The sequence below is a fragment of the Scyliorhinus torazame genome, chromosome 2, assembly GCF_047496885.1.
Source record: "Scyliorhinus torazame isolate Kashiwa2021f chromosome 2, sScyTor2.1, whole genome shotgun sequence".
In the NCBI taxonomy this organism is placed as follows: Eukaryota; Metazoa; Chordata; class Chondrichthyes; order Carcharhiniformes; family Scyliorhinidae; genus Scyliorhinus; species Scyliorhinus torazame.
Genome location: NC_092708.1, coordinates 110,932,856 through 110,958,897, shown reverse-complemented (window position 1 = coordinate 110,958,897; position 26,042 = coordinate 110,932,856). Strand labels below are relative to the sequence as shown.

Here is a 26,042-nt window from a genome sequence, read left to right as displayed (position 1 = left end):
AAGATGTGCAGGTTAGGTGGATTGGCCATGCTAAATTGCCCTTAGTGTCCAAAGCGCCCGACACGGAGATGTGTAGGGCACTTTGGACACTAAGGGCAATTTAACATGGCCAATCTACCTAAACTGCACATCTTTGGACTGTGGGAGGAAATCAGAAGACTTACAGGAAACCCATGCAGACACAGAGATAACGTGCAAGTTACCCAAGGCCGGAATTGAACCCAGGTCCCTGGCAGTGAGGCAGCAGTGCTAACCACTGTGACACCACATATTCAGAAATCAGGGTCCGATGCTCTAATTTGAAGCCTAGTGTGCTGTGGTGGATTCAATGGTGAAATCTGGCAGCAGGTCAGACCCTGGCAAGAAGATGCTCAGGAAAGTTCAAATATTGAAAGTTTTGAGTGCTTTCTTGTGAATCAGGAGGAGCAGGAGGGCTCTACCAGGCCTCCTAAGCATCTCTTCTCCCCCTTTTACAACTGTGATTGAGTCGAGAAATCCACCTCTCGCTATTTTTCTTAGCGCCAGGCATCATTCCTGCCATTCATCCTCATCATCATTCCTGCCATGTTCATGCAGAGGTCAATCCTGGAAGAGAATGTTGAGAGCTGCAATAGCTTGGGCTGCACACTGAAACCACCATAGGCTGTTCCACCTCATATCATCACAACCAGAGATGGATCTTTTAACCTTCAACCATGACATCTTAATGACCTGCATTTTGGGTGGTGGTTGAGGGAGTGAATGTTGACTAAAATAGTGGGGGAATTTCCAGCTCCTCAAATATTATTGAGAGCTTTCAGAATTGCTTTACACTATGGCATAAATTCTCCTCTTCATGCCGCCAGCAGCAAAAATTGGGATTGGGTGGAGAATAGTGCCGAATGAAAAAATATAGCACATAATGGAAAAATCGCGATTTGGGTCTGCCGCTGATTCTGCCGCCATGCTCCGGTCCCGCTGGCAGCGATATCGAAGTTTGCACCCTGCACCTGCGCGTCCATGCAAAACCACATTTGCATGGAATTAAATATCATTAGAGGGATGGACACTTCATGCTCCACCCCTCTGCAATGCTCTGCCCCTCTTAGGCCGAAGTCACGCAGGTGTGAATTGGTGCAAGTGTCTACAAGAAGGGCCTGGGGGCCATGGCTGCTGAGGGAGAGCAGGAGGCTAAAACAACTCTCAAAAATTCTCAAACATTGTCAGGATTGTTGGGGGTGTGGCTGCCCGGGCTGGGGAAAGTAGCGTGGAATAACTTGGTGTTATGTCCGTGGACTCAGCGTGTTCCCCTCGAGATCGGGGTGGCCTGGCTCAGACTAACGTTGCTGCAGCATGTGTTCTAAACGTACCCTTTTGGTGCCACTTACAAGCTCCTGGCTGCTCACACTGCTGACTGCTCACTGTGTCCTGTAAGTACCCAGAGAGCCTCTGGTGATGTGGGAGCCTACCCAAGCCTCCCATCTGGAAATCCTCAGACCCCAGTGGTAACAGCAAGGAGATGGGCATGGCCATGCTCAATCAGTGACAGCCCACCAGGTGTAGGCACTCCTCAGAAGTGCGGCCCTACTGCAGAGGAAGCAGGGGATTAGCAGAGGTCACCCCAAACAAAGGACACTTGCACAGTGGCTTTTGGAACCCTCCCTGGTACTCTACCCCTCTCAGAGTAGAGGTCTCATGAGTGAACCCCATCCCTCAGGACCACAAGCTATCTGCTCCTGGTGACGCTAGCAGCACTGACTGCCTCTGTCATCACCTCCCAGGCACTGTTCAGGAGGGCGGGCTTGAGTCTGGGTCCAGCCTGGGGAAGAGAGTGTCCCTCCTCTCCTCACTGGCGCCGAGCAGTGGGTCCACTTCGGACTCCCAAAATTGGGGAGCCATCTGCATGACTGCAATGAGTGTGTGGTAAGTGGAGTGCTTAAAAACAGCTCCAGCTGTCAAGCTCTTTAGCCCTAATTCTGGCTGCAGTGGTTACAATGCCGGCAGAGCGCATGCCTTGAATCGCAGAATGAATAGCGTCCCCAACAGAAATGCAAATTGCAAGCTATTCAGTCCTGGCGGGAACACAAGTCTCCCAAACGGATAATCCAGCATTGGTACATAGCAAAGTGGAGAGCCTCACTCTGCTTCATCTTTGTAGGTGAGCGAACCACCTCATCGGATTTCTATTCAACGTTCAGTTTTGTGCAAAGCAATTTCAGTTTTGCATCAACACAAAACTGGTGGAATACGAATACGTCACTATTCAAATCAAATCATCAGAAGTGTCAAGTGAAGCACGTCATGTCTAACTAACCTCAATACTTCCACAATGTGGCTTAAATTCACAATCTGCTGACTCAAATCTGCTGACTCAGAAGCAAGTGTGGCAAACTGGGCCAAACCAACATTTCTATCTGCATTTGTGAAGTACGGGAAGAAAATAGTAAAAGCAATTTTCTTCCCAAGCATTCAATGGTGAATTAGAAATGATAATGTTATGTTTGTTATAAGTATCAAATCACAAGGCTGCACATCCTCCTCCCTGAAGAAAGAACTTGAAAATTCCAATCATGCTGTGGGGATTTTCTTAATAACGATGAGTCACGTCATCTGGATGGTGAGAGGAAGCTCATGTAACACAAAATACTTGTAGAAATCTTTTGAAACTAATTTGAATCTTTCAGGGTCACCTATGGCTCCAGATTTGTTGTAAAGACTGAATATGTTATTCAAAAGTTTAGAATGCCAAATTTACGTCACGTGTGAGAAATAAATTTATAACTTTTTCATTCTCTCACAGTCCATTTAAAAGAACTCTTCCTAATGCAAAGAAATTGTGGGTGATGCATTGTGCAGGCATTGAAGTTGAAAATGATCCTCAAAGTTATCCAAGAAAAGTTTTTTAAAAGACCTTGAACCCTCGGGAGATGAGGGACACACACCACAGCCATAGTAACATGTGGGAGTGACATTTTCATGCATTTCTCCAGTGTCTCTCAATTTTCCACTGAGACTACAGATGTGTGTCTCAGTGGCTGCGGTCTGCCATGCCAACCCCTGGACTGTGTTGTCCCATTCCAGGGGCAACCCAGCCCCAGCCTGCCTGCCCCACTGACCACCCATAACTCCCACTAACCACGGAGGCCTCTGGCCACAAGGTTGAGGCCATTGCTAATAGGGAATTGGCAATCGTAGTTAAGTGAGCACTTCACACATCCCGAGTGGATTTCTGTGGGTGGGCGGGCCATGTAGCATGTGGAAGTCATTGCCTAGCATTCCAATCAGACCGTGATGCCTGGACATTGTGTCTGAGCACTGCGGGAGGCAACACCACACACGCAGCAGCCAACATCTGACCAACCAAGGGCTGGGCCCCAACACCGGGGATATTTCGGCGACCAAAGGTTGGGCATGTGCACTGAGGTGGAGGCCAGTGTCCACTCCAGGTAACGTTACGTGCGATTGTCTGGTGAGCAGGGGCCCTCGCTGCGGCCAGCGGTGCGTGGCCAGAGCGTGTTGGATGGCAGGGGATGTGGGGGGGAGTATCGGGACTGGAGGGTCCCAGGGTGGAAGACACTGCTGGCTGTCTCACACCCTCTCACAATTCCTTACAGATATTTAACGGTATGGATGATATCTTGGACCCTGTGGAAGCTGCCCCACTGGTGCTGCTGGCATGCCAGGAGGCCAGAAGGTGGAAAAGTGTGTGGCAGCAGCACCGACAGAGGCTCGAGGCAGCGGTCCATGTTCAGGGCCCCACACCCGGAGGCCAGGGAGGGACCCAGAGGGAGAGGCCCACGACAGCCCAAGGTGTACAGGCGTTGCTGACCTTTCGAACAAATGACGGCCAGTGTGTCCTGCAGGAGGCTCTGGTTCAACAAGGGGACAGTGCGGCACCTGTGCCATGTCCTCGCAGACTTTGTACCACATGGGGGAGGAGGGTACCCACTCCTGGTGACCGTCAAGGTCACCGCAACCCTGAATGTTTAAATCTCAGGATCATTCCAGGGTTCAAGCGGGGACTTGTGTGGCATCACAAGCTGCAGCCCACAAGTGCATCTTTGAAATCATGGATGCCCTGTTTACCCAGGCAGTGGACTAGATAAACTTTGAGATTGGCCAAGCCCTACAATAGCCCAGGCACCATGTTTCCCTGCCATCGACGGGATGCCCCAGGTCCAGGGGCTAATAGATGGCACTCATGTTGCCTTGCGCTGAGCGGGCCATCTGGGAGTGCCCTACATCGACAAGGAAGGGGTTCCACTACCTGAATATCCAACTTGGGTGTGGGTACCACATGAAGATCATGCACATGTGTGCAGGCTTCCCAGAGAGTGTGTATGGCAGCTACATCCTGGGGCAGTCAGACAACCTCAGTGTCTTCGAGGACCACCCCAGGATAGCCAGTTTGCTCTTGGAGATAAGGGGTACCCACTGAGGACCTGGCTAATGATGCCAGATCGGAGGCCGGTGACCGATGCGGAGACTTGATACAATGAGGCCCATGCGGCCACCTGGGCTGTCACTGAACAATGCATCAGATTCCTCAAGATATTGTTCCGATGCCTTAACCGCTCTGGTGATGCACAGCAGTACCCCCCCCCCCCCCCTGCCCCCCCGCACCCCCCCCCCCCCCCCCCCCCCCCGGAGGCCGTCCACATTGTGGTGGTCTGCTGTGTCCTCCATAACCTGGCACAGCAGCAGGGTGACATGCTGGAGGTGGAGGGGGAAGAACATGTACCAACCTCTGAGGAGGAGGATGGGGAGGTGCCTGACCAGGAGAGGCTGGAGGACGTCCTGGGGAGGACCTGCAGGACCAGCCGGAGGATGGAGGACAGGCGACAGGGAGGAGGGGGGGGTGTCTAGGAGCGTGTGTGTGTGGGGGGGGGGGGCAGGGGAAAGATGCATCCAGGGCCTCCATGTCCAGGGAGATGGGGCATGGGATTGTGGAAGAAAGTGTCAGAGGCCTCACACTGGTTGAGTTCAACGATTTTTCATAATTTACACATTTTGTCCCCAACTGCCCCATTCCCCCGATGGTACTGCCCCAATCTCCCCGCCCTTACCCTCCCCCACAGTGCACCACCCACCCCACCCCTTCCCCATCCCTCGTGCCCTCTCAGTGATCCTCGACCTGCTTAACTCTACCGCTGCATCTTGGTGTGTCCCCAGGATGCACCCAGAGGTCCAGGCAGCCTGCTGTCTATTGCGTCCCGTTGCCTTCGAAGCTCCTGACGGGCATCCTCTGGGGCCGGATGATTCCGGCGCACTTGCCAGTGGCACATGCCCCGCCGTGCCATCCTGTTCTGGGCACTGATTCCGAGATGTGCCATAATCAGTGGTGTCGGTCTCAGGGGAGCGGGTGGCCACCATCGCCATTCCATAGGGCGTCTCTCGGTTGGCACCCAGGACCCCTCCCACTGGTCAGTGCCCATAGAGCCCTGGCATTCACCTCGGGATGGAGGAGCAGCTAGTACGACCCCTGGATGCTCTTGCGTCACCTGGCTCTGCCAGCCCTGGCAGCTCCCCAATGTCTGCAGCACAGTGTTGATGCCCTCGGCGATCCTCCTCAATGACTGGGACAGGCTCTGGAATGTCGCGTAAATCCCGATCTGCAACTGGGACACGTCCCCCAATGACCCAGACATGCTCTGCAGTGCCTTGGCCATGCCCACCTGAGACTGGGACATGTTCGGCAGCGCCTCGGCTATGCCCATGGAACTAGGAGACTTCCCCTAGAGACCGGGATGTGCTCTGGAGGGCATTGGCAATGCCCACCTGAGAGTGGGATATGCCCCGCACTGCCTCATCAAGGTCTGCCTCTAACTGGGTCACATCCCCCAGAGACTGGGTCACGCTGTTGAGGTGCTCAGCCATGGCCCTCACCAACTGAGCCACACCTTGGACACGTCCACTCATGCTGCTGATGTCGCACACCAGGCTCTCCACTGCGGTCGCCACCCTAGCAGCGTTGACCTTGGTGCCATGCAATGCCGGGCCATCTTCTGCACCCGTAGACTCTGGGACTCCTCCAATTGGCTATGGACATGCTGGACGGCCGCTGACATCTCCCTCTGGATCTCATGGCCGTACCCTATTGACTGCATCAGCATCTGACTGGGACGCAGCTGGGTCCTGGGATCCAGCAGACCTCCGACTGCTGTCTCGCTTGGGTGTTCCTGCCTCCAATTGATGTGCATCAGCAACTGCGTGATGCTCACCAGAATGTGCCCCAGAAGCCTGCCCACTGCCATTGCCCACCGAGGTGTGTGTCTCTGCACTGGTGGGGATCGGGATGACAGCTGTGACGCATCAACGATGGCATCCTTGAAGCTCTCCTCGACGTGTTCTCATGGGAGGTGGGGGCGGGGGGAGGGACCAATGGGCCAGCACCATTGGATGAGGATCCGGCGGGAGAATGGACATTTGGTCAATGGGAGGGATGGGTCATTCTCACATGTGACAGTTCATCTGGGTCGGGGCCAGTGGATTCTCACCTCTGCGCCATCCACTGACCTCCATGTTCTTGACAGATCTGTCCTTGGCCACCCCTGCAACTTCCAGGGCCTGTTCCTCGTAGGGGATGAGGATTCTGATGTCCGGCACCCACCGCCCGTCTGGGCCCTCTCCCTACAGTTTTGGGCCAACTTCTCCTGCGGGGTCACAGAGGAGGGTATCGTTAGCCGTACGCCTTGTTCATCGTGGGGTTTGGCCTGGGGATGGGAGTTCTCAGGGGCAGGGGGGTTTGGGGAGATGGAAGATGGTAGTTTGGGGAGACGGGCTGGCGAGCATGGTCCTGGCGAATCAGCAGGCGGGACCATCATTTGCTGCATGGAGCCCGTGGAGCCTCGTTAAGTGGACCGTATGCCGGGCCAAGTGTCGGGAAGCTTGTGGCAGTTCCCGCTACCACACTGAGAGACATTTCCATTAAATCGCGCCCTATGTACTTGGGATTCAAAGTCATCAAATATATTTTGGAAATAAATCAGTTGAAAAACATTTTATTCTGACCACATTATTATGCAAAAATTGAGTCACCTCCTACATTTCCAGGATTTTCCACTAACAATCCGCTGATATATAAACAACTCTTCTGTAAACAGTGATATGTTTTTAAAGTGTGAATGCAAATAAATGAGTGATTGCAGTCCTCAGCTTGTCACATTTACTGAAGAAAAAACAATTTGGTGGTTTTATTTACTCCAATTTATCATCGAGTTTATATTTAAATTGAATAGAAAAGCCCCTAAACTGAAATACTTTTGCATGCAGACTATCATTTACCCTATTTTGGAAGCTAATATAAACAAAACAAATGTTTTGGAATCAGTGCTGTTCGGAAATAGTTTGACCGGTTTTGGTTAATTGGTCTCTGCAAGGGCAGCACAGTGGCGCAGTGGTTAGCATTGCTGCCTCTTCCGCCGAGGTCTCAGGTTCGATTCCGGCTCTGGGTCACTGTCCGTGTGGAGTTTGCACATTCTCCCCGTGTTTGCGTGAGTTTCGCCCCCACAACCCAAAGATGTGCAGGAGAGTTGGATTGGCCACGATAAATTGCCCCTTAATTGGAAAAAATGAATTGGGTATTCTAAATTTTTTTTTTAAAGTGGTCTCTGCTACCTACCCTCTAGCTCGTGGGCTCCCTACTTAAATGTCTACAAACCTCAATATTAACTTTATCAGGATAAAGTGTTTGAAATTTGTCTTGAGCTTGTTTTGAAATAACTTTGCAAAATCACTTCACAGATATCGTCACAAGCTGAAAAGAAACATTCTTCTAGTTGGGCTGACTAAAGATGACAATACATCCTGGGAAATGATGCATACTGCACATGCTCAGGCTGCAGGCTCTGCCTTCAACCAATATAGTTACAATGATGTGGAGATGCCTGCGTTGGTCTGGGGTGGGCATAGTAAGACTTTTTACAACACCAGGTTAAAGGCCAACAGGTGTTTTCCGCATCACTAGCTTTCTTCATCAGGTGAGTAAAGAGGTGGGTTCCACAACCACACATATAGACAAAGTCAATGATGCAAGATGATACTTTGAATGCAAGTCTTTGCAGGTAATTAAGTCCTTACAGGTCCAGGCGGAGTGACTGGAGAGAGGGACAATCACAGCTTAAAGAGGTGTGAATTGTCTCAAGCCAGGACAGTTGGTAGAATTTCACAAGGCCAGGTCAGATGGTGGCGGGTGAATGTAAGGCCGAAGATCAGTGGCTGAGTGCCCTTGACTGCTGAAGTGTCCCCGACTGGAGGGGAACATTCCTGCCTGGCGATTGTCGTATGATGTCCGTTTATCCGTTGTCGCAGTGTCTGCATGGTCTCGCCAATGTACCACGCCACGGGACATCCTTTTCTGCAGCGTGTGAGGTAGATAACGTTGGCTGAGTTGCACCAGTATGTACCACATACCTGGTGGGTGGTGTTCTCACGTGTAATGGTGGTATCCATGTCGATGATCTGGCACGTCTTACAGTGGTTGCCATGGCAGGGTTGAGTGATGTTGTGGTCGCTGTTCTGAAGGCTGGGTAGTTTGCTGCAAACAATGGTCTGTTTGAGGTTGCGCAGTTGTTTGAAGACAAATAGTGGGGGTGTGGGGGTGGCCTTTGCAAGATGTTCATCAAGGCCATTCCCACATCTTCACTGTTTCCCTTCCAGTCGGGGAACACTTCAGCAGTCAAGGACATCCAGCCTCTGATCTTCGGATAAGCGTTCTCCAAGGCGGCCTTCAGGACCGGCGACAACGCAGAATCGCCGAGAAAAAACTGCTAGCCACATTCCACACATATGAGTTCGGCCTCAACCGGGACCTTGGATTCATGTCTTATTAAATTCACCCCCTACATCTGGCCTGGCCTTGCGAAAGTCTACCAACTATCCTGGCTTGAGACAATTCACACCTCTTTAAGCTCTGATCATCACACCCCAGTCACTCCATCTGGACCTATAAGGACTTAATTACCTGCAAAGACTCGCATTCAAAGTATCATCTTGCATCATTGACTTTGTCTATATATGTGTTTCTGAAACCCACCTCTTCACTCACTTGAGGAAGGAGCAGTGCTCCAAAAGCTAGTGGTTCGAAACAAACCTGTTGGACTTTAACCTGGTGTTGTAAGACTTCTTACAATATAGTTACAGTTTGGGACACAAATATCACCCCGAAGATTGATGTTATAATAATGGTTGATGCCTTCCACTATTAACTTCACAAAAATGGCATCATGTCCGGATCCTTGTTCAAATGCATTAACTGGCATGACGTGTTTGTACCTGCACTCTGAATACAATGCATTTTCAACACTAAATTAAGCCATTTTTAGTCTAATTACGCTTTAACAACATTATAAGTGTTAATTACCTCTTGGACTCTGAGAATTATTTACTTCATAAGGGTGGTGTCACATTCCTTCATGTTTTAATTGTTGTTGAATATTATTTTTCAATTATCTAACATTTTCCTGATGTTTCTTTTTCTCTCCTTTAATCTTTCCCTTTTATTTATTTGAACTGTACCTCATTTGACATCGAAATCACCCACTCTGATGGACATTTCCTTGCTCAGACCTTGCACTGTTCATTTTACAATGCTTCATTCTGTTGGTCCAGGAGATAAACCATTTCTTGCCTGTTCACTCTCATCCCAGATGCCAGACTTCCTTGACTGCAACATTATCAGTTTTCACTTTCAGCAACCTGCTACACACGGAAAGCAATGTGCATTGGCAAGCCTAACTAACGGCAAGTGCTTTTCATTTACCAGTTACAGGAATTTCTGGGCCAACATGTCGAAGGCCAGGCTTTTGAAAGGAGCAGAGGCCTTCAAGCAAAAACACTAATGCAGGTACTCAAAGGCACAAAAGATAACTTTATAATTACATTTAATAACTTTTCTGCAAACTATGCCAACTTTAATGTTAATTTTACATTACAAACGTGAATAATTTCAGATATGGAAGAAATGTAGTGATTAAATTTACTTTAAAATTATTAATTTACCTTTTTCTTTATAATTCTACATGAGATACCCTCAATTATGACTCAGGAGAGGAGTTTGATAATACAAAGGCTTTAATAACTAGAAAACCAGACAGCTGCCGAGAAGTGTGCTCACTGCACGCTGCCTACTGAACGTAACCTTATATTCAGCTTCCTGGGGGTGGAGCCGGAGGTGGAGTCCCCCAGGGTTCCAAGCCCGGTCTTAAAGGGGCCTACGCATTAAAGGTACATATGTATACAGATATCATTCATCACATTCACCCCCTGTTTAAAAAAACGCATAGTCCGTCGGGGGTGAAGTGGAATTACAAGTTCAGTCTTTTGGGTGGTCTGATTGTCCGCGTCGACCTTCTCAACTCCGGTGGTGGTGCGGCGGATACGGTCGTCCTTGGTGGTGGTATATCCGGGAGATTGGTTGTCTGAGCCTTTGCCCGCGTTGGAGCAGGGGGGGTATCCGGGGTGACTAGGGTGATTGGTGCCGGCGCCGGCTGGGGGGAGGGGGGCACTATGGGAGGGGGGCACTGTCAGAGTCGACCGCCGGTGCGGGGAGGGGAGTGTCGGTGGGCGAGCCAGCGGGTGCCAGGTCTCGCTGGGAAACGGTGTCCTGCCTGCCGTCGGGGTGCTCGACGTAGGTGTATTGAGGGTTTGCGTGTAATAGTTGGACCCTCTCGACCAGTGGATCTGTCTTATGGCTCCTCACGTGCCTCCGGAGTAGAACTGGTCCCGGAGTCATCAGCCAACGTGGAAGCGAGACCCCAGAGGTGGACATCCTGGGGAAGACAAACAAACGGTTGTGAGGGGTCTCGTTCATGGCCATACAGAGGAGCAACCTAAGGGAGTGTAGGGCATCAGGTAGGACTTCCTGCCAGCGGGCGATTGGGAGACATCTTGACTGTAGGGCTAGAGGAACAGCCTTCCAAACTGTTGCGTTCTCCCTCTCCACCTGCCCGTTTCCCCGCGGGTTATAGCTGGTCGTTCAGCTCGAGGTGATGTCCTTGTTGAGCAGATATTGACGCAGCTCATCGCTCATGAACAATGTACCCCGGTCGCTGTGGATTTAAGCGGAGAAACCAAACAGCGTGAAGATGCTGTGCAGTGCCTTGATTACGGAGGCCGAGTTCGGGCGAAGGGGAAGCGGGAGAATTCATCGATGACAGTGAGGAAATAACTGTTCCGGTTGGTGGACGGGAGGGGCCCTTTGAAGTCCACTCTTAGTAACCTAAAGGGTCCAGAGGCCTTTACTAGGCGAGCCTTGTCTGGTCGATAGAAGTGCGGTTTGCACTCCGCACAGATCTGGCAAGCATTGGTCATGGCCTCCCTGCTCGGTGGAGTAAGGTAGGTTGCGGGACTTGATGAAATGGGCAAGCCGGGTGACCCTCGGGTGGCAGAGGTCATCGTGGGTGGCTCGCAGACGGTCTTTCTGCACGTTAGCGCACATGCCGCGGGACAGGGCATCTGGGGACTCGTTCAGCTTCCCCGGACGATATGTAATATCGTACGTGTAGGTGGAGAATTCGATCCTCCACCTCAGAATTTTATCAATCTTTATTTTGCCCCGTTGTGCGTTATCGAACATAAAGGCGACTGACCGTTGGTCGGTGACGAGGGCGAACCTCCTAGCGGCTAGGTGGTGCCTCCAGTGCCGCACGGCCTCCACTATGGCTTGTGCCTCCTTCTCGATTGCAGAGTGTCGAATTTCCGAGGCAGTGAGGGTTCGGGAGAAGAACGCTACCGGTCTGCACGCCTGTTTGAGGGTAGCAGCCAGGGCGACGTCTGATGCGTCGCTTTCTACCTGGAAGGGAATGGTTTCGTCCATTGTGTGCATGGCGGCCTTGATGATATTGGCCTTGATACGACTGAAGGCTGACTGAGCCTCAGCCGTCAGGGGAAAAACCGTGGTCTTAATGAGTGGACGGGCTTTGTCCGCATATCTGGGGACCCACTGGGCATAATAGGAAAAGAGCCCCAGGCACCGTTTGAGTGCCTTGAGGCTACGGGGGAGGGGAAGTTCCTTAAGGGGGCGCATACGGTTGGGGTCTGGCCCTAGGACCCCGTTTTCCACGATGTATCTGAGGATGGCTAGCCGGGTTGTGTGGAACATGCATTTCTCTTTATTGTATGTCTGATTGAGGGCCCGGGCAGTCTGGAGGAACTTCCTCAGGTTTTCGTCATGGTCCTGCTGGCCATGGCCGCAGATGGTGATGTTGTCCAAGTACAGGTATGTAGCCCGTAAGCCGTACTAGTCCACCATTTGATCCATTGCCCTTTGGAAAATGGAGACTCCGTTTGTGACACTGAAAGGGACCTTGAGGAAGTGGAAGAGACGACCGGGTGCTTCGAAGGCTGTATAGGGGTGGTCCTCTGGGCGGATAGGGAGTTGATGATAGGCCGATTTTAGGTCGACCGTGGAGAATACTCGATACTGGGTGATTTGGTTCACCATTTCTGCTATGCGGGGACGTGGGTACGCATCGAGTTGTGTAAAGCGGTTTATGGTTTGGCTATAGTCCACCACCATATGTTGTTTTTCTCCAGAGCGGACTACCAGTACTTGTGCCCTCCAAGGGCTGTTGCTAGCCTCTATGACCCCTACTTTTAGTAGCCGCTGAACCTCTGACTTGATGAAAGTCATGTCTTGGGCACTGTACCACCGACTCCTGGTGGCGATGGGCTTACAGTCGGGAGTGAGGTTCGCGAAGAGGGAGGGTGGTGCAACTTTAAGTGTCGCCAGGCTACATACCGTGAGCGGGGGCAGGGGTCCGCCGTACTTCAGGGTCAGGCTTCGGTGGCTGCACTGAAAGTCCAGGCCGAGCAGCAGGGAGGCGCAGAGGTGAGGGAGGACATAAAGTTTAAAACGGGCGTATTTGGCGTCTTGGATAGCGAGGTTCGCGACACAATACCCCGTGATTTGGACCGAATGAGACCCAGATGCGAGGGCGATAGCTTGGGAGGCGGGGTAGTTGCGCAGGGAGCAGCGTCTTACCGTGTCTGGATGGATAAAACTCTCCGTGCTCCCTGAGTCAAAAAGGCAGGGGGTGTCGCGGCCGTTGATTTGAACCTGCATCATTGAGTTTCGCAGGTGCTTCGGCCGAGATTGATCGAGTGTGATCGCTCCTAGTTGCGGGCAGTCCGAGTCCTCGGTTGAATCGGACTCGTAAAATGGCCGCCGCCGTGGGTCGCACGTTTTAAGTTTTGAAGATGGCCGCTGCCAAGATGGCCGCCCCATGACTCGCACAAGGCCGATGACGCGTCGGAAGTAGGCGCGTCCGGCCGCCGCGCGGTTGCGTTGCTGGGCCTGTAGTCCCGGGAGTTCGATTTCTGGGCCCGATGAGACTTTTGTTTCTGGCCTTTGGGCCCAGCCAGGCAGACCTTCGCGAAGTGCCCCTTCTTTCCGCATTTGCCGCAGATTGCGGAGCAGGCCGGGCAACGCTGGCGTGAGTGCTGGCCTTGCCCACCGAAATAGCATTGGGGGCCTCCGGTGTGAGCGGGTCGCCGCGTGGCGCAGGCCTGAAGCGTGGCCGAGTCTGGAGGGGATCGAGAGGGGTTTGCAAGGTCCGTGGAGTACGTGCGAAGATTATGGTGGGCCGCTTCCAGGGAAGAGGCGAGCGTTACCGTGCCTTGGAGGCCCTTTGCTCCGTCTTCTAGGAGCCGCTGCCGGGTGTACGTGGATCAGATATCGGACACGAAAGCATCACGAATATGTAAGTTCCTGTGGACTTCTGCCGTCACCTCTTTATGGTCGCAGTTCCTGGCGAGCGAGGTGAGTCTCTCCAAGTATTCGTCTAGCATTTCCCCGGAGCACTGGCGGCAGGTCGAGAGCAAATGTCTGGCATGTACCTCGTTTATCGGCTTTACGAAGCGCTTCTGTAGGATTTCGACCTCCGTTTGGTACATCGTAACTTTCTCGATCACGGAGGATAGTCGGTGGCCCACCCGGGCATGTAGTAAGCTCAGCTTGCGAGGTCCGTCAACTTCAGTCTCTGAGGAATTCAGATAGGCCTCAAAGCACCGGAGCCAGTATTTAAAAGTTTCAGTGGCTTCTGGCGACCGAGCGTCCAAATTGAGCTTCTCCAGCTTTAGACCGCTGTCCATCTTGATGTAGTCTGGTTATTAAATTGAGATACCCTCAATTACGACTCAGGAGAGGAATTTGATAATTTAAAGGCTTTAATTACCAGAAAACCAGACAGCTGCCGAGAAGTGTGCTCACTGCACGCTGCCTACTGAACGTAACCTTATATACAACTTCCTGGGGGTGGAGCCGGAGGCGGAGTCCCCCAGGGTTCCAAGCCCGGTCTTAAAGGGGCCTACGCATTAAAGGTACATGTGTATATAGATATCATTCATCACACTACACATTCACCAATTGATCATTAAGGATTGGGGTACAGTCGTGGACTCGCCAACACTAAGGGCATTCAAATGGTCATTGGATAGACATATGGATGATAAGGGAATAGTGTAGATGGGCTTTGTCATGATATTCAAACACACACATCATGATAGACACACCAACAGACAAATCAGAACACACAACACCACAACCAATGACAGAAAGATATAAAAGCACAGACACGACCCCCGGTGGTCAGTATTAGCTGCAGAGGAGAACCAGGACACATCTATTGCCAAACACACTCAGGGAGACAGCACGTGCAGAGTATCCAGAACGAACTGTATTATAAGAGTTATAATAAAATAGAGTTGTACCACATACAACTGTGTTGGCTCATCTGTACACCAGAGCACCCAACACCACATGGTACAGGAGTGGATCGATACCTGCCGGCATACCTCAGTGTACACAGACAACCAGCAGTGCCCAGGCATGATGTACGAGCTCCCGATTCCGCAGGCGCTCCAGTGCCACGGCGACCTCCGCAAAAACTGGCGGCGATTCCGGCAAATGTTCGAATTGTTCCTGGTGGCAGCTGAACTCAAAGACCTGGATGATAGGGAAAAAATTGAATTTCTCCTCACCATCGCCGGTGCAAGGGCAAGAGAAATATTCAGAAGGTTCAGGTTCTTCAGGAGGCAGCAAAGGTACGATTACCAGGCAGTCCTGGGCAAATTCTCCAAGTACTGTGAAGAAAACGCAATCCAATCGGCACATAAAGGTAAGAAAAGCTGCAGTACTCACCTCGTGGCTGGGATCCCGGAGCCCGAATTCCCAGAGGCCGAAATCCCGGGCCTGAGAGAAGGCTGGGTCGAGGTCGGCGGCCATCTTGCTAAAGGTATAACGCTAGCACAGTTGCGCGAGAAGTGCGCAGAACCGGAAGTTTCGTTTGCGCATGCGCGAGATGCTGCGCATGCGCAGTCAAGAAAACGGCCATCGGTAAAGGAACAGCGATCTGAGCATGCGCAGTCGCTTCCTACGTGCTACATACCGAGCGTCAGGATGTCAGAGGCCCCAGACTGCACCAATTTAAAAGGGAAATGTCCCAAATCCAATTTAAAAGGGAAACGTCCCAAATCAAAAAAACAAAAATCTGTTAAAGCTGTAAAACAACCTTCCCTCACCTGGAATGACAGCACAGTGCCGCAAATTGACCCAGGAGATGAATTTGACCTCCGAAGAACCCTCCGACAAGCAGTTACCTACGCACAAGCCGATGATTCCGACCTTGAATACTTCGATGACGATCTTTACAGTGTTTCCGGACCTCGCGAGCCCAATGATAGCTCCGTGGTCCTATATGACTATGACTCGGACGAACCTTTCGTGTTGCACATTGGCGGCCCCCACATTGAATCCGACGCAGATGCGGATTCATTTTTCGGATTTGAGGATCTTCAATCCAGCAGATATGACGTTCCAACTTATCAGTACCGGATGATGCTGCAGCCTGACATTAACAGACAGGGAGCGGTGCAAGCACACGGAGAGTGCCCTGCTGCCACACAGAGCGTGGTCCACGTCCCGCTCAACGTTCCCGACTCTATGAAAGAAGACATGCAAGACTCCAGAGTGCAGTCCTCGCATGAACCAGAAGTGACTCCAGTGTCACAAGCTTCCACAGCAAGCTCGTGGACAGACTCCACAATTGCAGAAATGCAAGACTCCAGAGCGCAGTCCTTGCACGAACAAGAAGTGACTCCAGTGTCACAAGCCTCCACAGAGAGCTCGTGGACAGCCTCCACGATAGAAGCAACGCAAGACTCCAGAGCGCAGTCCTTGCACGAACAAGAAGTGACTCCAGTGTCACAAGCCTCCACAGAGAGCTCGTGGACGGACTCCACGATGGAAGGAACGCAAGACTCCAGAGCGCAGTCCTTGCAGGAACAAGACCATGAGGGTCTAGCAACCTCTCCTGACCAACCAGTGGCAGACGATGCAAGTCTGCCATGCTCACGTGAACAGCAAGAAGGCTATAACAGCCTACCATGCTCCACTACACAGCAGCATGAACATGACGGTCTCTCATGCTACAATGAAGGGCACAGCGCTGAAGACTGTTCAAGCCCAACTGAAGACAAGCCAAAGGAATCGCCTCGTCCAAGCCCGAAGAAAAAAGGTTTATGCGCTGACCTTCAGGATCATTATAGCCGAACAGAGATTAATAATGCTGCACGGCCACAGAAGGATGCTGAGGATTTGCTAACAAAATTAATTGAATGTTTAACTTGCAAGGAGCAGACTGAGAATTGCCAGTGTTTTAGTACGGATCGAAAAAATGGACAAGACATTGATCCTCAGGTAATGGAAATAACACAACCTGAATCATATCTACAGCAGGGACAAATGTCTCCCTTCAACACAACACCGCAAAATCCCAACTTCGGAGACCAGCAGTTAGTCAGTAATGACTCTTCAAACCTTGAGGGGAACATTAATTGCATTGAACCTATACACGCTCCACTGATTATTGAGCAGAACATTGGAGCAAGAATCCTGAGGACACCGACATCGAGTAGCCAGATAACGAATTTAAAACCCACAGCAGTGTCAAGTGAACCAAGTGTGCTTTCCACTAATGGTGAAGATGCAGATAAGGTCGACCCGATTATCCATTGTACCACACTAACCCCAGTGATTAAGCAGTTATGTATGGGGAGTATAAGGTGGGCAATTGAGAACAGTAAAAGAGAGACTGTGACCATGCCAGTCCCAGCAAAATCAGACCCAGAGACCATGAAGGCATGTACATTAGACAAAGATACACATGAGGCACCTGAGAAGAAAAGTGAAACGGAATGTTCTTTGGAAAATAGTACAATGTCGATAGAAACATTGGATCCTACATTCGAGACCATACCTATGGGAGAATTTGGGGGTAATAAACAAGGTTCTGCAATGTCTGGGGGAAGATTTAAAATTCCAAAGAAGAAAAGCCCAAATGAAGGACAACGGCAAGACAATGACAGTCCACCGACATGGTGTGCACCACCAGATGAAAACTCTGACAATTTACCCAACCCTAGTGAACAGCAAGCTGCTAATGAGGATCTATCCACGGGATGTGAGACGAGTGACGACAGCATCCCACTTCCCATGCAAAAGGTGCAAGGTGACAGACCTCGCCTAGTGCGTACCGAGGCACTCGACGATCACGGTGGGACCACTGACGACTGCGGTGGCAGCGCACCGCTTCCACCCTCGATGGCTCGACCCTCTCCACTGGTTGGTGCATTCCTGCATGTTCCGACTCCAGAAGTGCAGCTTCAGGGAATCTCGGCTGCCTCCAGTGAACCTGTTGGGACTCCGGACGGGGGGCATCGATGGAAGGCAGACCGGACTCCAGATGGGGAGCAGCCAAGCGCCGACTCTGATTCGCGCACGCCAGACCTTGCTCCGGACGGGCGGTGTCGCGGCCTCGGTGATGGCACGCTCAGGGTGACGGCGGATGCCACGGCGACAGGGAATGGATCGCGTGGCAGTCCCACTGGGTCGGCAGTGGCAACCAGCACCGGCGGTCCAAGATGGACACACCAATTCGCGCCATCGCCAGACGTTGATGCGAGCAACAATTCTCTCTCCAAGGCGACATGCTTCGACGTTTCTCTGCGGAGTCGCCCTTCCGGCACAGCAGGTGGCCGGAACCAGCGTACACGGTCTCGGCCAACTTCCACATCTGGCACAGTCATCGCCTTGCATGATATTAGTGATGGTGCTACTTCGATGGCAACGACCCATCGGCTACAAGATGCCGTCCACCACAAACATAAAAAGAAAAAGACTCCACCTTGTTCCTGGCATGCAGGGCGGATGGATTGGTGCGTAGGCGCAATCAGCGAGCTTTGCGCCGCCTTCCACGCTCGCAACTGAACCGTACGCACACGCCGGATCCTCCACTGGTTCCCAAGGATGACTTCGTGGAGATGCCACGGATCATGCCCCTTCCATCGCCACCAGAACCAAATCTCCACAGCTGAACCGGCTTGAGGACCAGCCCATTCTTGAGGCGGTCACCCATTAGACTGGACTTATAACGCTGTTCATACGTTCAAAAAGTCAAACACTTCTGTATTATAACCTGTTGTTGTTTATTGTTCCAGATATCGTCTGACCAGACCAATGTTCAAGTTTTTTTTTTCTCTCGCATCCAAGTTTTGTGATGGTACAACCTTGTTAGTGTGACGCACCCGACATCGCCCCATGTAAATAGTTACGTCATATACACACGCTGTACATAACACACACACACACTCTTCGATGCACTCACGACACAATTATATTTATAACCACGTAGGCACATATCTTTGTAAAAAGGGGGGATGTCATGATATTCAAATACACACATCATGATAGACACACCAACAGACAAATCAGAACACACAACACCACAACCAATGACAGAAAGATATAAAAGCACAGACACGACCCCCGGTGGTCAGTATTAGCTGCAGAGGAGAACCAGGACACATCTATTGCCAAACACACTCAGGGAGACAGCACGTGCAGAGTATCCAGAACGAACTGTATTATAAGAGTTATAATAAAATAGAGTTGTACCACATACAACTGTGTTGGCTCATCTGTACACTAGAGCACCCAACACCACAGGCTTTAGAGTGGTTTCACAGGTCGGCGCAACATCGAGGGCACAATCTTTTGGCTAAGATCAAGGGCACAATCTACCCGCGTAGCGTGCAAGATTAGCCGGGTGTCCCAGCGCTCTGTGCGCCAAGAAACAAAGAACAAAGAAAAGTACAGCACAGGAACAGGCCCTTCGGCCCTCCAAGTCTGCGCCGACCATGCAGCCCGTTTAAACTAAAATCTTCTACACTTCCGGGGTCCGTATCCCTCTATTCCCATCCTATTCATGTATTTGTTAAGATGCCTCTTAAACGTTACTATCGTCCCTGCTTCTACCACCTCCTCCAGCAGCGAGTTCCAGGCACCCACTACCATCTGTGTAAAAAAACTTGCCTCGTACATCTCCTCTAAACCTTGCCCATCGCATCTTAAACCTATGCCCCCTAGTAATTGACCCCTCTACCCTGGGGAAAAGCCTCTGACTATCCACTCTGTCTATGCCCCTCATAATTTTGTAGACCTAAACACCCCGCTATCTTACGCCCATCTGCTTAGGTCAGTGCCTCAGCGGGGAGGGAACTCTCCAACAAGGCCGTACTTAGCCCCATTTTCTGCACTGAGGAGTTCCACACATCAAAACTTCTCAGTGCAGCAAGAGATCAATGGCATCCCGATCTCTTGAGGCCCCAACTCAACCCCGGAACCCCCCAAGCCTCAACGCGCTATTAGGGAGTCCCCCAGCCAAGTCACCCACCACCACACAAAAAATGCCACCCTGACAGTGCCACCTGGGCACCATGGCAGTACCAGGCTAGCACCCAGAGCGCTGCCAGAGTGCCCAGGTGCCACCCTATTCAGGGAGCATGCAGCTGGGGGCCTCCAATCCTCTGGGAGACCCCACAAGTGCCATTCCATCTGGTCCCTGTTTGTCGAGACAGAATGGCACTCACCCAAGGTCTCCAAGACAAAGGATTTACATCCCTCACCTTGAGTAGATCTCGGAAACGCATTTTAGAGTGAGACTTGCTGTCTCACTCTAATGTGCAGATTTTCCAAAAAGTGATCCCATCCATTTTGTGAGGCATGGCGAACCAGGTAGATCCCGGAAGTGGGATCTCCTGGCAACCACTGGTCACATTGAGCCACACTGCTTTTTGGGCACAACGCGATCGATAGTTCCCGCCCCAAGTGTGAGATCAGTTGTAATCAGTTGTTCTTGTCAGCTTGGACCTAGTGTGTCTCTTTTGTGGGGACCATGAATTGGATTCAACGTGAATTGGTTTTTGGAGCAAGCAAGGAGATGGATGAAGGGTTTTCCCCATCTGTTCTGCGCATTTGCTTTGTAACTCTGAGAAAGGAATAACATTTTTAAAAAGCTGAGAGCTGCTAGCTACTGATTGGCTGGCAACCGTTAGCAGGTGGGATTTCTGCCACCAGGGCCCTAAATCCCAGGGAATGGCTGATGCTGACCAGATACGTGCCTGGCGAGCATTTAATTCTGACGGGCCTTCTCCAATGGAGGCAATCCCTGCTGGTTGCTTAGCCGTCAGATGAGATCCTGGTTGCCAACAGAGGAACTCATATGTGAAACTTTAATTGATTGCTCAATTACCCAAAAATGCCATATCTTGAGAAAGTTTGAATACTTTTTTGCTGTTTGAAACTGGCAGTCTGCAGCACAATAATTGGAAAATATATTAAATAGTAAGTAATGAAGCCAAATGTCCTGGATCACAGACTTCTCTGTGAGTGCTTTCTTTGTGTAACAGGGTGAGATGGGAATTCATGTGCCATTGGCTGAATAATCTACACTGGTTTTGGGAACATAGGAATTAGGAGCAGAAGTAAGCCATTCGGCCCTTCGAGCCTGCTCCTCCATTCAATCAGATCACGGCTGATCTCTTTCTGGTCTCAAATCCACCTCCTTACCTGTTGCCCATTTTTAAAATCAGAAATGTATCTATTTTCTTCTTGAAACCATTTAATGACTCAGATTCCACTGCACTATGGGACAGCGAGTTCCAAAAATTCACCACTCTGCCAGAAGTAGTTCCTCCTCATCTCAGTTTTGTGATGATTTGGTTCATTTGTTAGACTTTGGAGTGCTGTCCTTCAGGTAAGAATTTAAACTGAGCCTTGTTTCCCATTCATGTGGGCAATAAAAATCTCAAGCGACTATTGATAGAAGAGTAGGGCATTCAGTCCCCCAGCCAACATTTCATCCTCAACCAACACTATTAAATAAGTAAGTAATTAATTGGCCATTTAACCTGTTGCTCATGTGATAATGTGTAAGAGAGAAGCTCTGAGAGATATAACAAAACAGCTTATAAATACATTTTTTCTGAATAAAAACATTTCATCCAAAACTTTTGCTATTGCAGCACATAAATGAAGAAACTGGTGCTTACTTAGGGAGTAGATTTGATTGAAGTGAATAAGAGCCCACACATGGAGTGAACTATCTAGGAACTTGGCATTATTGGGATTAATCTTCAGTTTGTATTGTATTTCCATTCTATGCATACTTTGTTTCTATTCATTTTTATTCATTTGTTCCAACTATATTTTGTAAAATGTTATAAACATTTTTCTTCCAAACAATGTGATGTAAAGGCATGAAATCTGCTTGCATTTGATGTCTTTATAACAAAATTGATATGCAGCTGTCCTACTGTTCTGCCTCCCACACAACCAGGATGGTAGTGTTTCTAATCCCCAATTGGTAATTGTGCCAAACATATTTAAATATACTTGATTTAACTATTGGAGAAGGGCGCTTTGTATACAGAATATACCTCCTAATCCCGTTATTTGAATTGCTTACTGGCAGGAACAGCTTTGTTGGCATGTCTGGAAGAAAAATGACCCTTGGTGGTTGCTGAATTTCACTGAAGTGTGTAATGCCTGTCTGCATTGCTTCTGCTCCACTGTTCCCTTTCGAGATAAGTTGCTGATAAATCACTCTGATGACATTTAACAAACCAAATAGGGTGTTTCAGTGTTCAACACGGATCTTTGATGGTGGATTTTAGTAGCAAATGGTGCTTGCAACAGTCTTTAATGGAGAACAACAAAAATATTGTGTTCAGGTAACTACAGTTGTCACTACTCCCAAGGTACTTAAGACAAATGTCCTACTGTTAATATGGAGTTTGTAATGAGTAATATTTTGAATCTAGTAGAACGTTGTATTTTAATGTAGTGGAAATGTTACGTTGCCTAGGCACAGACCACTAATAATTAGTCTGGCTGCTGAGAAATGTTCTTTTGGACAGAAGAAATGTAGACAAGTCAAGTAGTGCCCTGACTGACTCGTGTTCTTTTAGTACAATTTAACAGTGGGAATCCTGAATTGACATTTTGACTACTGTTGTAGATCCCATTTCTTTTCTCATCCAATATTTCTCCCAGCTTTCCTGCAAAGCACTGATTGTGCTTTTAATATGCATATGTTTCTTATATTGGATGTAACTTTTTAAACTATTTTTGGGAATATGGGGGTATTCTGTAAAGAAGGCTGTGTGTGTGTGTGTGTGTGTGTGTCTATGATTAATTAAACTAAGGGAAGGTTTTCAAAAATATACATTTATTGGAATTTTCAAGTGTTTAGAAATGTCACAACAGAAGACGGGAAAAGAAAAACATATCAGGTATCAATGCAAAACAGGTTCAACACAGAACAGGAGTCATTGCAAGTATAGGAACAAACAGAACAGGACAAGTTAGGAGCAATATGCCCAACATGTTACCTTCAAGGATTCAGGACCTCTCTGTACAAGTGCAGGATATAGTCAACAGCCCAGAGATACATCGTACCCATCATTTCAAAAGAAAACAAAGAAAATTCCACAAAAACTCAGAACTAAGGGTACATTTATGTCCCAAAACGCTATCCAACCACATCTAGGACCAGGTAGTACTGACAACCGTCATATAGCTATGACTACAAAATATTGAAACGAGACCAGCAACAACAATTCCAAGTTAATCTCAGACCCAGGGTCTCCCATAGAAAATGAAGAAAAGAGCTAGCAGGCCCAATGCATCGGTCTCAAGTCCAGATACGTTACAGCACACATAAGGTGCCCAACAACCAAAGAGGAAGAGGCCACCAAACCATCAACCAAATAGCACATCCCTATGGGGGACAACAGAATAACCATGAGGCCCCTGAGTTTTAAGTAAGAATATCTTCAGGCCCCAGTTGAGGAAAGGGAATCTGGCCCAGGGGAGAAGGGGGCCATCAGGACACCGCCGAAACCAGGGAACTCCACACCACCAACCAGGGCCACCCAGAAAAAAGCCCGTCACCACAAAAGAGCACACCAAGTGGGCCTATTCCTAAACAGCCAGAACACAAGGATCTGCCTGACCATCTTCCACATATACCAAAAATAAACTTCACCTCAGTAGCTCAGTTGAAAATAAATGCAAGGTGAAAGGCACAACAGAAGAATCACCTCTGGGGTCTCTCAGAAAGGAGTCAAACAAAACCTAGTGCTCACCAGGGTAACATATAGTCTGCCCGGGCAACTAAGGGAAGGTTAATAGAGACAGCTTGTCTGTGAGAGCTGAGAGATAAAAGTTCATGCATTTGATATGAGGGGTTATGTTGAGATTGGATTTACAAGTAAATAGGTTGGATTGAAAACTTGCTTTATAAGATAAGTAAAGACTTGACGTTTCAGCTGTTGAATTTCAAAGAGAAGTTTCAAAGTGATGTGGAACGTTTACAACTTGCAATGGTTTCTCAAGTAAACAGGGGAAGGTATATTAAGGTATATTTGAGAACAGATCCAGCAACTCAAGACAGGGCATCCATGAGGCGCTGTGGGCCATCATCAGCAGGAATCAGGGGGAACATTTTCTGCTGGTTGGAGTCCTACCTGGCACAAAGGAAGATGCTTGTGTTGGTTGGAGGTCAATCATCTCAGCTCCAGGACATCACTGCAGGAGTTCCTCAGGGTAGTGTCCTGGGCCCAACCATCTTCAGCTACTTCATCAGTGATCTCCCTTCCATTATAAGGTCAGAAGTGGGGATGTTTGCGGATGACTGCACAATGTTCAGCACCATTCGCGACTCCTTAGATAATGAAGCAGTCCATGTCCTAATGCAGCAAGACCTGTACAATATCCAGACTTGGATTGACAAGTGGCAAGTTACATACAAGCCACACAAGTGCCAGGCAATGACCATCTCCGACAGGAGAGGTTCTAATCACTGTCCCTTGACATTCAATGGCATTACCATCGCTGAATCCCCGTAATCAACATCCTGGGTGTTAACGTTCATTAGAAACTGATAAAACAAAAAAAAAACGATTTATGGTCAGTGAGAGCGGTTTCCTTCTGGGATCTGGATTGCTCATCAAATAACATCTGCTCTGGTCATAATATTCTATAAATGTCAGGCACCTCAATATATTGCCAAACTGGTCATTATTCAGCTCTACTGCTTAACCATTAGTAATAAGACTGAGGCTGCACATAAATCTTGCAAAATGTGAAGGGCAACAGCTATTTATTGTGAAAGATAACCATTCGGAGTAGGTTGAGGGGTTTCCAATGAATCGAACAGCAACTAGCAAAACTCTAGGGGCGGCACTCTCCGTTCCGCCAGCCCCGTTTTCTGGCACGGTGTGGGATTCTCCGTTCCTGCAACTGGCCAATGGAGTTTCCCATTGTGACCACCCCCACGTCGTCGGTAAACCTGTGGGCATGGGTGCGCTGCCAGCGAAGCGGAGGATCCCGCCAATGGAGAAACCCACAGTAGATATTTTGCATGCTTTGTTCCCAGCAGAAATTGTGTCTGACAGTGGGTGGTAGTGTTGTTCAGAAGAATTTGTAAAATTCATGAGAATGAACGGGGTAAAACACACTAGAGTGGCTATCCGGGAGAGTTGTGAAAATATGTGGTCCGTGCACATATTTGATCAAGATGTTTGGTAGTGGAAATGTTCAGTGTGTACATATAGATCATATCTTATCTTCAGATAATCACAAAGAAGGGAGTTGAGAAGAATCAAGAGTTTGATGAATTGCAAAATTGGGATATAATTAGAGTTTCAATATTTACTCCAAAACAAGATGTACCCGAAACCAGTTCATATCCAAGTCAGAGTCGGACAGGCATGACTGATGAAGTGGAAAATTAAATTGATGGTCAAGGGTAAAATCATTCCTCATTGGAGAAACATCTCCTCAGACTCGGGCCCAAATTGTCAAGGTCCTTCCTCAAGTTCTGAAAGTTAGATCATGAAAGGAGGTATCATCTTAAGAATGGGAAACCAGAATGTGAAACCATTGGTTAAGTTAGATTTGCAGGAAATTGAAAAACAAGAAACGTGTGTACGTTGAATGGAATTTTGAATATTGTGTAACTTTTATATTAAGGAGGGAGGAGTGTAATGGCACCCTCTTGTGGTTATTTGTGTGTTTGTACACAAGCAATCTGGAATAACTAGTTTGGTTGGGTATTAAGAGCTCCACGTACATGCTTCAGGAGGCAGAGTCTTCCGTTCTAAATTCAGTGGTGGGAGTACAAGTTGGACACCCACTGAAGGGACGGGACAGCTGACAACGCACAATCATGTGCTGTTTAGCTCATTACTTCTGAATCCACGCGGAGCACAGCAGATCTCGTGGGTGGTGTGGTGATGTGCATCACTCTAAATACATGTAAGCTAGACAGACACTAGAGGGAGCACCAGAAACATCACACACACACACTCAACCAATAGATAAGTTACATGGGAGGCGACCAATGGACATTCACGATACACAAGGAGGTGACACGACCACAGGGTGGCATTACACCAACCGATACATAAAGGACACCACACACATGATCAGCCCCCTTCGGCCAGTGGAGACAGGCAGTGAGGAGAGGCACAGGGTTGATTCATTATCACACCCACCACGTGGAAGACAGCAGCTGGTCAGTCAGTTTAGGTAGCTACAATAGGATTAGCAGTAGTGTCGAACTCAAGTTATAAAAGTGTACATAGTGTAAATAAATGAGTTGAAGTTATTTACACGTCTCGGCCTTCCTTGACAAATGCAACACAAGGAAGCAGCTTATGTT

At 49.2% G+C, this 26,042-nt stretch overlaps 1 protein-coding gene across 5 annotated transcripts in view; it reads left to right on the top strand.

Moving 5' to 3' along the window:
- The window catches only part of LOC140390388 (myosin light chain kinase, smooth muscle-like), a 612,875-nt gene that overhangs the window by 4,216 nt on the left and 582,617 nt on the right, over positions 1–26,042 (top strand). For 3 of the 5 annotated variants that reach the window (XM_072475536.1, XM_072475561.1, XM_072475517.1), the window contains exon 2: positions 9,743–9,823. The exons of the other annotated variants lie outside the window; for them this stretch is intronic. The gene's annotated coding sequence lies outside the window, so the exon portion shown is untranslated. The remainder of the gene's footprint in view (positions 1–9,742; positions 9,824–26,042) is intronic. 5 annotated transcript variants of the gene reach the window in all.